The 10,259-nt window shown below is 37.5% G+C and overlaps 1 long non-coding RNA gene across 1 annotated transcript; it reads left to right on the top strand.

Annotated features, from left to right (window-relative positions):
• The first annotated feature begins 226 nt into the window (after positions 1-226).
• Positions 227-6,868, top strand: LOC108582281. The gene is made up of 3 exons (XR_001895532.3): positions 227-3,704; positions 4,206-4,237; positions 6,856-6,868. It is a non-coding gene; the product is annotated as an uncharacterized LOC108582281 (long non-coding RNA).
• The last annotated feature ends 3,391 nt before the right edge of the window (positions 6,869-10,259 follow it).

Genomic DNA, 10,259 nt, shown 5'->3' on the forward strand with positions numbered 1-10,259 from the left:
GTGGCTCACGCCTGTATTCCCAGCACTTTGGGAGGCTGAGACAGGTGGATAACCTGAGGTCAGGAATTCAAGACCAGCCTGGCCAATATGGCAAAACCCCGTCTCTACTAAAAATACAAAAAAAAAAAAAAATTATCCAGGCATGGTGGCGCATGCCTGTAATCCCAGCTGCTCAGGAGATTGAGGCAGGAGAATCACTTGCACCCAGGAGGTGGAGGTTGCAGTGAGCCAAGATTACACCACTGCACTCCAGCCTGGGCAATAGAGCGAGACTCCAACTCAAAGAAAAAAAAATTCTACAGACTAAATCTCCAAAGCTTGATATATAATGTACCAAGAATATGTGTTGCTATGAAAATAGGTGGTCTAGCAAAAAAGCAGGTATCAAAGAGATCAAAAAGGGATCCTTCACCCTTTACTCACTCAAGCTATCAGCATTTATTAACTGAGTAACTACTATGTTCCTAGCACCTCACTTGGCTAGATCAGAGCATGATAAAGAACAAAACTATAAAGGGCTTACAAGCCCGAAGTTCTCCTTCCCAGCAGTGGACATCCTTCTTATGCTTCAAGGCGCAGCTCAAATGTCACCTCCTCTGTAAAGCTGTCCTTCACTGCTTCAAACCTAAGTCTTTAACTGGGGACTTACTATCTTCCAAGCACAGCATTAGATGCTTTCATCACAGTTGCGCTGAAGGGTGGGTGTTACCATCTTCACTTCTCCAGTGAGTAGTTTGAGAATCAAAATTTTAAAGGACTTAGATGTAGCCATACACTCATTAGGGGACAGGGCCAAAACTGGCCCAGACCTGACTTCCAAGTTGATTGGTTTTCTGATCATTCCGTGATAAGTACTAAGAGAGTTAAGTGCTTTTTCCTGAAAACTCATATAACATCATACTTATAGTTCAATTACAGTGGTTATCACACTGAATTAGATTTAGGTGTGTTTGCATCCCTCCTCTGAAATTAATTTTGAGCTGCTTGAGCGTAAGAATTAAGTCTTGTTCATCTTTGAGTTCCCAGAACCTAGCAGAGTAACTGCAAATACAGCCAAGTCTCGTTGTTCACAAATTCCATATTTGGGAATTCACCGAAATTTGTCACTTTCAAATCCATATTTAGTGCACTTTTGCAGACACGTGCATACACAGAGCAGGGAAAAGCTGAAACTCTCAGTGTGCAAGTTTCCAGCGGATGTAAAGCTAGGCTTTGTTCTGCCTCGTTTCACCTTTCTTACCATAAACAAATGTTCTTCCCGCAGTCTGTCTATTGCCATATTTTTTACAGTTTGTGCTTTTTTGTTGGTGATTTCACTATTTTAAATGGCCTTGAGTAGAGTGATGAAGTGTTGTCCAGCATGCCAAAGCACAAGAAGGCTGTGATGTTATTTACAGAGAAAATATATGTGTTAGACAAGTTTTGTTCAGGCACAAGTTACAGCACTGTTGGCCATGAGTTCAATGTCAGTAAATCAAACAGATATTAAATAAGATGTTATTAAACAGAAACACACATAAAACAAGGTTATGTATTGATTAGTTGACAAAAAATATGACCTTGTTATTTCTCCTAGAGCAATTGTTTAGTATTCACTAATTCATGGAACATAACTACTACAAATAAAATGAACTGTAGTGGGTGATCAATAAATGTACAATGAAAGAATGAAAAAAAAGACACATGTTAGAGAAATGACATTAACAAGTGAAAAGCTGCTTCATGAACTCACACGAAGCCAAACAGATAGAAAAATAAAATTATATATTGATATAATAAAGAAGAGCAAAATTACATAGTCTAGGTCAAAATTATATTATCATAAAATAAGGATAACGTACAAAGAAGAAGTAATAAATGTACACTTCTTACTCAATTAGAAGAAAATATTTTGCCAGGACTTCTTTCCAAAAGAATGAATTCTTTTTATGCTAATTCAAGTACATCTGGCTGCTCTGGATTTAAGACTCCATAGTAACTTTTCTGTTGATATCTCATTGAGCATATTAAAAACCTATATGTTTTATATTTGTAAAAATACAATAGGACTACATTTTGAGCCATTAGAGTCCTCAAGAGCTCACTATCACTCTTTTCATGTTATATTATCAAATGTTTCCTTACTAAATAACACAGCATGATTCTCTCTATTTTATATTTTTTTAATACAGACAGCTATTTTGCCCAGGCTGGTCTGGAAATCCTAGACTAAAGTCACTGTCCTGCCTCAGCCTTCCAAAGTGCTCGTTATAGGCATGAGTGCTGCGCCCGGCCCAATCTCCACTTAAAAAAAAAAAAAAGTGCGAGAATGTTTATCTTTGAGATCTTCTTAAGGCAAGGAGAAGAAACATATTGAATCTTTCAACTGATTTTATAAAGCAGATTCTACACTGTAGCACACTGGGAGGGGGCCTGACCTGCCGTTTCCGCAGCCATGTGATTGTGGTGAAAGCAGACATAACATTATGGCTCAAACAGAGCAAAGATGAGCTTACAAAGTACATGGTTTAAGTAACTCCAGAGCTTTGGGACACAGACCTCTTTCTTCAGGACACGTATCTCATGTAACCATAATCATGATTGGTGGTGGGGAAGTTTAAAAACAGAGTATCCCCAAAACCTTCCAGACTTAGTTATACCACAGCTAAATCAGGTGATTCCAACACATGATTCACATCCCACAAAAAATGAAATGTTTACAAAAACAAGACTCTTACAGGATAAAGTAGCCTTTTCTCAAAATCCATTCAAAATTTAAACCGATCTTTCTTTCTGTGTTTTGTTTGACAATTGCTATTACTTATCCTAAAATAAAAGATTCATACATACAATTTTCACACACGTACAATTTTCGCATACAAACACATATGCAATTTTCACATCTAAGCTTCAGGGTTCTGACATATTTTAAATGCTGTTGTCTCAGTATATGTAGGTCATAAATCAAGTGTATTATTATACCGATGTATACATACTTTTTTATTATGGAAATTTACAATCATACACCAAAATGGTAGAAAGAATAGTAAAACAAACGACCAAGTACAAGTCACTCCGCTTTAAAAATTATCAGGGATATTAGATGTTACTTTTTTGAACACAAATAAAAGAGTACACAACAACCTGACTTGTCCCGCCAATATCTACAGCAAACAGAACCACCACTACCAGTACTAAATGCTTTATAGAATATGAGCTGTTTGACCTGAAAACACATTAAGTTTTGATCTGAAATGTCCAGGGGATCAGCTGGCTAGAGCAGCTTTCCTAAACCCCTCGAATAATAAAATTGACACTAAAAATTCATGTTGATTATAAAAATATGACTTTTAATAAGAGATTTGTTATTTATTATTATAAAGTTATGCATTTCATTTTGTAAAACTTGCAAATGCAATCACATAAATTTGCATATAGAAGGGTATTTATGATATTGTGAAATCATAGTTCATTTTCTTTGGTGTGATAGTGTCATAGTTAAGTGGGAATATTACTTTATTTTTAGGAGATACATAATGAAGTATTTGAGGTAGAAACGTTATAATGTTTGCAACTTGCTTTCAAATGTTTCAGTAAATTTTGGAGGGTGGATGGGTGTGGGTATGTGTGTAGATCAGTGACTGGCAAATTTGTTCCGTAAAGGACTAGATGGTGAATATTTTAGGCTATGAAGATCAAGAAGCAAATTCAAAACTATTCTATAGGTACCTATATAACCAGATAAAATGTTGCTGTTTAAAATGTAAAACTCCTTTTTGATTAAAAGCTGTACAAAAACAAGTGATGGCCCAAATTTGGCTTTGGACCATGATTTGTCAACTCCTAATATGGATAAATGAATGGATGGATGGATAGATGATAGATAGATAGATGATAGATAGATAGATAGATAGATAGATAGATAGATAGATAGATAGATAAAGTATGAGATCTTGGGGATATCTGGGCTGTTAAAAACTATATATGGGAAAGCATTAACAATTATTGAATCTAATTGGAGGGTATATGGATGTTCATTGTATTAGTCTTTCAAATTTTCTGTATTTTTTTTATGTATTTGCATTTTCTCCCTGTTTTCGTAATAAAAACTGGAGAGGGGGAATGTAAATACATAAAAATATAATGAAAATAAATATTATCCATGATATCTCACACGTAGAGATTAGCACCTTTTGCATCTTAGCAAATTACCTTTTTTTTTTCAGTTCCTCCGGAATATGTTTTTCTTCCAACTAAGGTGAGATCCTTCTCCATATAAAATTTTATAGCTTTACATTTTATTTTAAAATTTATTCATAAATATTTTCACATGACTATGGAATAAATGGTTAAAAGGTTTTAACTATTTCTCAATTGATGGACATTTAGTTTGTTTCCAATCCTTTATCCTTATAAATAAGTATTTGTTAATGTGATTTTAATCTATTAATGTATTACCTTCTTAAGAAAAGGCTCTTGGTGATCATGAGTGTAGGTAATGCTATTTTGTTGTGTCAGGATGTTTTACTTTTGAGAGGAAGAAAGAGAAAACATGATAAAAATGGATGATTAATATTGCTGGAAAAAGCATTTCATATCTTAAAGTCCTTGTAAATTAGTTACCTTGAGGGACAAAGTAGATAATATGAATAAGAAAAGTCAATGAAGTTTTTAGTTGTGTAAAATGTGCATAATATAAACATTACCATCTTAACCATTTTAAATGTACAATTTAATGGCATCAGGTACATTTACAGTGTTATGCAACCATCACCACCATCCATCTGCAGAACTTTCTCACAATCCCAGATAGAAACTCTACACCCATTGAACACTAATCCCCATTGCCCACCCCTGTCAGCCCTTGGTAACCTCCATTCTATTCTCTGTCTCTACAGATTTGCCCATGCTGAGTACTTCATATAAGAGGAATCATATAGTATCTATCCTTTTGTGTTCAGCTTATTTCACTTAGCTTAATATCTTCAAGCTTCATCAATGTCGTAGCATGTATCAGAATTTCATTCCTTCTTAACGCTCAATAGTATTATGCTGTATGTCTATATCACCTTCTGCTTACCCACTCATCATTCAATGGACACTTAGTTTCTTCTTCGTTTTGGCTTTTGTGAATAATGCTGCTATAAATATGGGTGTGCCGGTATCTCTGTGGGACGCTGCTTTTACCTCTTTTGAGTATATATATCTAGAAGTGGAATTGCTGTTTAACTTTTCGAGAAACCACCAAACCATTTTCCAAACAAAGCTATTTGATAATAAATGTTAGGCATTAATGATCCTTTTCTTTTCGATGTGTGTCGACTTGCTGGCCCACACAGCCAGATCTGGCCCTAGTACCTATCCATCCTTAACTTCCACCTGACTCCCACCCACACTTCATTGAAGTCATACTCACTGCTTGCCCATTTCTGGCTCTTCAGGCATACGCTCTGCCTGGAACATTCTTCCCAGATATGCACAAAGTCCACACACCTCACTTCTCAAGGCTCTGCCCCCATGTCCCCTACTCAGAGAGGCTGTCCTACCTTGACCACCCTGTCTAAAGTAAAAGTAATACCTTGTCAGTCTATCTTCACTTCCTGCTTCTGTTTTCTTTCTAGTACTTACCACTACCCAATCTATTATATGTTTATTTGCCTTTTTCTATCTTTCCAGTTGCATGTAAACTTTAGGAGAGCAGACTTTGTCTACAATGTTCACTGCAGTAACCCCTATTCATAGTCTCACACTTAGTAGTTTTTCCGTAAATATCAGATGGATGATGCAACGAATGAATACCAGACCAGGGCCCAGTCACTAGTCAAGAGTTGGCCTTGATTTTCTAGAAAGATCCATCTCATCGAGGACTTCTTAGACTCATGTGTTCGGTGTATTTGCTGTAGTTGTGATTATGCTACATAGTAATTCCTTCTATACATTTATCACCCATAGGTGTTAAGCTACACATTTTGTGATAACTTGTTTCTATTTTCTACTTTGAAAAAAATTAAAATTATGAAAAAGTTACAAGAATAGTAGGATGAACACCATACACCTTCTGCCCAGGCTCATCAATGTTAGCAGCTGAACACAGTTGCTTTATCTCCCCCTCCCCCATATATTCATGACTGTTAGTGTTATTCTGAGAATCTTGACAACATTTCTCTTAAACTTCTTGCTAAAACATTTGAACACCACTGAAGGGCTGACTTCCTCAGAGTTTCCCATTTTCACGCTAAATGTCCTCTGAGACCTAACCAATCTTAAGTGGACCAGTTAAATGGCATCAAAAAAAAGTTAACAAACCCAGAAGCAATTTTAAAGGATAAAGTTAAATTAATTTGGCCAGGCGTGGTGGCTCACGCCTGCAGTCCCAGCACTTTGGGAGGCTGAGGTGGACAGATCATCCTGAGATCAGGCATTCGAGATGAGCCTGGCTAACATGGTGAAACCCCGTTTCTACTAAAAATACAAAAAATTAGCCAGGTGTGGTAGTGCACGCCTGTAATCCCAGCTATTCGGGAGGCTGAGGCAGGAGAATCGCTTGAACCCGGGAGGCGGAGGTTGCAGTGAGCTGAGATCACAGCATTGCACTCCAGTTTGGGCAACAAGAGCGAAACTCCATCTCAAAAAAAAAAAGAAAAAAAAAAAAAGCTAAACTGACTTTTTGCCAACCTAAAGTTAACATCATGTATTAGGAGTCAGAGTTAATGGTTCTCTAATGCTGTCTAGGCTTACCCTGTAAAGACACACAGGCAGAGAAAGACAGAGAGAGGGAGAGAGTTCTGCCCCAAACATGTTTTGCCAAAATAAGTGTGTGGCATGTTAAAGCATCATTTCACACCTCCATTGTAATTTAACTTTCTATTTATATAGATTTTGCTCTGAGTCCATCCTCATTGCAGCTTTATGGGAAAAATCACCAAATCCCTGTACAAAGACCTGCTGGGTGTTTTTCTTTAACTCTACTGCCATCTAGTGTGGAGAAAAGAGAATTCTGGATTCTGCAAAAAAGAATGAATGTGTATTATTTGCTTGTATTCAAACATGTTTTGTTGCAGAATAAATTTGGAAACTATATCCACCATGATCTTCTTGTTTTATTTTGGATTCAGTAAAATTTCTAAGGAAAAAAACATACTTCAAAAATTAGAGCTTATGTCACATTATCTTGAAGGCAAGATGGACAATAAGGCTTGGTTTTCCCAGCGACCCTTTGGCCCATTTGGCGTCACAAAGGAGTTCCCCCTCTTCCTTTACCGCTCAGCTATTTACCTGGTTCTTTGGCATGACTTCTTTGTGATGCTTACTGGTCATTGGCTGTTTCCTGTCACTCCTGTGGGAATGTGAGCTTCCTAAAGGCAGAGATTTTGCCTTTTTTTTTTTTTTTTTTTTTTCCTTTCCTGCTTTGTTTACTGATATATCCCAAATTACTAGAGCAAAGCCTGGAACATACATAACAAGCATTTCATAATTATTTATTCAATAAATAAAGGAATAAATGAAGGAATGGTGGGAACCATTCTAGAAATGGATGTAAAGGCATACTAGGGGACTTCAAAACGGTCATGGGGACCGGGCACGGTGACTCATGCCTGTAATCCTAGCACTTTGGGAGGCCAAGGCAGGAGGATTACCTAAGGTCAGGAATTCAAGGCCAGCCTGGCCAACATGGTAAGACCCGGTCTCTAGAAAAACTACAAAAATTAGCCAGGCATGGTGGTGTGCACCTGTAATCCCAGTTACTCAGGAGGCTGAGGTAGGAGAATCACTTGAACCTGGGAGGCAGATGTTGCAGTAAGCTAAGATCACACCACTGCACTCCAGCCTGAATGACAGAGCGAGACTCCGTCTCAAAAAAAAAAGGAATTAAAGGATAAAAATACCAGCCTGGCCAACATGGTGAAACCCCATCTCTACTAAAAATACAAAAATTAGTCAGGCGTGGTGGTGTGCACTTGTAATCCCAGCTACTTGGGAGGCTGAGGCACAAGAATCTTTTTGCCCAGGAGGTGAAGATTGTGGTGAGCCAAGATCGTACCACTGCACTCCAGCCTGGGCAACAGAGCCAGACTCTGTCTCAACAACAACAAAAAAAGATAAAAATAAAAAATATAAACTTTATTTCCCAGCATAAGCTTCATCAAGTTCAAGACACTTTTCTAAATGATGATACGAACCATTTTGTCCATCCCTAAAGAACTGAGGGGCCTGAGAATTTAACCATATTCATGTTGTCTTTTTTTTGTTATTAACTGAACAAAAATGGGTGATCTGTAAAGATTTTTTAAGAATAGAAAACAGAAAGAAGTCAGACAGAGTCAAATCAGGACTGGAAGGTAGGCACCTAATGATGTCTCATGAAAACTCTTGCAAGATTGCCCTTGTTTGCTGAGAGGAATCAGCAGGAGCATTGTCATGGTAGAGAAGGACTCTCTGGTGAAGTTGTGAAGTTTTTCCAGGAGTCTTTCTGCTAAAACTTTGGCTAGCCTTCTCAAAATGCTCTCATAATAATCAGATGTTATTGTGCAGAACATCAACAAGCAAAATGCCTTGAGCATCCCAAAAAACTGTTGCCATGACCTCTGCTCTTGACCCGTCCTCTTTTGCTTTGACTGCACCACTTTCACCTCTTGGTAGCCGTTGCTTTGATTGTGCCTTGTCTTCAGAATCATATTGGCAGAGCCATGTTTCATCTCCTGTTACAAGTCTGAAGAAATGCTTCAGGATCTTTATCCTCTGTATTTAAAATTTCCATGGAAAGCTCTGCTCTTGTCCACAGCTGACCCAGGCACAACTGTTTTGGTACCCATTGAGTGGGAAGCTTGTTCAACTTTAATTTCTTAGTCAGAATTGTGTAAACTGAACCAATCGAGATGTCTAGGATGTTGGCTGTTGTTCGTGCTGTTAATTGTCAGTCCTGATAATGTTGTTCTCCTGTCTATGATGATGGCTGTTGTTTGTGTTGTTAATTAGGGTGTGAACAAGAAAAATTTTTCCTTGCAAATTGATGTGGATGGTCTGCTGCGGCAGGCTTCATCTTCAACAATGTTATCCTTTCCTTTTCTTTTCCTTTTATTTTAAGAGACAAGACCTCGCTCTGTCGCCCATGTCGGAGTGCAGTGGCACCGTCATAACTCCCTGCAGCCTCGAATTCCTGGATGTGAGCAATCCTCCTGCCTCATCCTCCCAAGGAGATCGGACTGCAGGCATGCACCACTGCACCCAGGTAAATTTTCTATTGTTTGTAGAGAAAGGGTCTCGCTATGTTGCCCAAGCTGGTCTCAAACTCTTGGCCTCAAGCAATCATCCTTGGCCTCCCAAAGTGCTGGGATTGTAAGCATGATCCACCTCATATGGCCCCGTCCTTTTCTAAAACAAGTTATTCATTTGTAAAATGATCATTTGAAGAACTTTCCCCATCAACTTTTTGTAAAGCATCAGTGATTTTACCATTCTTCCACCTAAGTTTCACCATAAATGTGACGTCTCTTCTTGCTTGAATTTTAGCAGAATCCATGTTTCTCTTATAAGGACCCTTTTCAAACTGATGACTCATTCTCCTTAATGCCTCAAACTAGACCCTGTTCAGACATATTATAATAAATTAGTACAGGTTTATTTGGTGTAAAAAAGAATTTTAAATCCATGCACAGTTTTTTCATAATACATATTTTTCATGGACTTTTTGAAGACCCCTAGTATTTGCAGTGTGAGTTTTGCTTTGTGACTGATATCTTTTCTTGTGGGCAGAGCACATTTTCATTCACAGGCTACTCCCTGACCTTTGACTCAGGATTCCCTCCTGGGGAGACGAGAACTGTCAGTTCTTTGAAGTCTTTGAAATATGATTTGAAATCATATTTCCACTCAAATAAACATTGCTTCTGTTTCTCAGAAACAGAGATACGGATAGGAATCATACAACACTAGATATTACATGAGTAGACATTACAGCACATTATCTGTCCATCAAAAACAGAAATACCAATAGGAACCATATAATGTTAGAATCAAATGATTTTTTAGAAACCATAAAGCAAACCAGATAAGCTCTTGATTCTCACTTTCAGGCTAAATCTTAAAAATAACGTTCTAAAGCAAGAAAAGCAAGTTTTAAAGGTTGTTTTGCTTTCTTTCTATTTAATATCTAGTTAAAATCCTTACATTTTTCCTCCTTGTAAATTATACTAAATGTCATTTCAATCCTTAGCTAAAACAGATAAAAGTGATAACTTTGAATTTCCTACTCACAGTATAACGAAGAGCTCTAAAGAACG

The sequence above is a fragment of the Papio anubis genome, chromosome 13, assembly GCF_008728515.1.
Source record: "Papio anubis isolate 15944 chromosome 13, Panubis1.0, whole genome shotgun sequence".
NCBI lineage: Eukaryota > Metazoa > Chordata > Mammalia > Primates > Cercopithecidae > Papio > Papio anubis.